Genomic DNA, 689 nt, shown 5'->3' with positions numbered 1-689 from the left:
GTGCGTCTCATTCAGTTCTGGACTTAGTTTCCCTTGTCTTAAGCAAGTTATTTTTCGTAGTTCCTTATCAAAAAGTGTACATAAAAATTAAGCAACTCAAAACATGCCTCCAGGGTTGGTGTGTGAAATAATAAGATAGGGCTGGGCGCGGTGGCTCACGCCTGTAATCCCAGCACTTTGGGAGGCCGAGGTGGGTGGATCACAAGGTGAAGAGATCGAGACAATCCTGGCCAACATGGTGAAACCCAGTCTCTACTAAAAATACAAATATTAGTCGGCCGTGGTGGCGGGAGCCTGTAGCCCCAGCTACTCGGGAGGCTGAGGCAGGAGAATTGCTTGAACCTGGGCGGCGGAAGTTGCAGTGAGCCGAGATCGTGCCACTGCACTCCAGCCTGGCGACAAAGCGACACTCCGTCACACACACACACACACACACACGAAATAATAATATATGTAAAGTGGAATTAGCTCCTAGGCATAGGGAAGGTGCAGAGTGTTGCCGTGTTGTCATTTACAGTTCTGTTGATGTCGATAACCTTTGTGGGTGTAATTGGTAGTGTTCTGTCCCTCCAAGTCGTTAATAAAACAAAGCAGGCCGGGCGTCCTGTTAAATAGTTGTATCAATGACTTGAATTAGATTAATGAGGATGTATTTTTCAAATTTATGCCTTTTACAAAATTTTTAAAGA

General features: G+C 45.6%; 1 protein-coding gene across 2 annotated transcripts in view; it reads left to right on the top strand.

Annotated features, from left to right (window-relative positions):
• Positions 1 to 689, top strand: part of DAP3 (death associated protein 3) — a 41,307-nt gene that overhangs the window by 420 nt on the left and 40,198 nt on the right. The gene's annotated exons all lie outside the window — the stretch shown is intronic.

Source organism: Pongo pygmaeus, chromosome 1 (genome assembly GCF_028885625.2).
Source record: "Pongo pygmaeus isolate AG05252 chromosome 1, NHGRI_mPonPyg2-v2.0_pri, whole genome shotgun sequence".
NCBI lineage: Eukaryota > Metazoa > Chordata > Mammalia > Primates > Hominidae > Pongo > Pongo pygmaeus.
The sequence above is the reverse complement of the archived record's forward strand: the minus strand, read 5'-3'. Positions and strand labels throughout refer to the sequence as shown.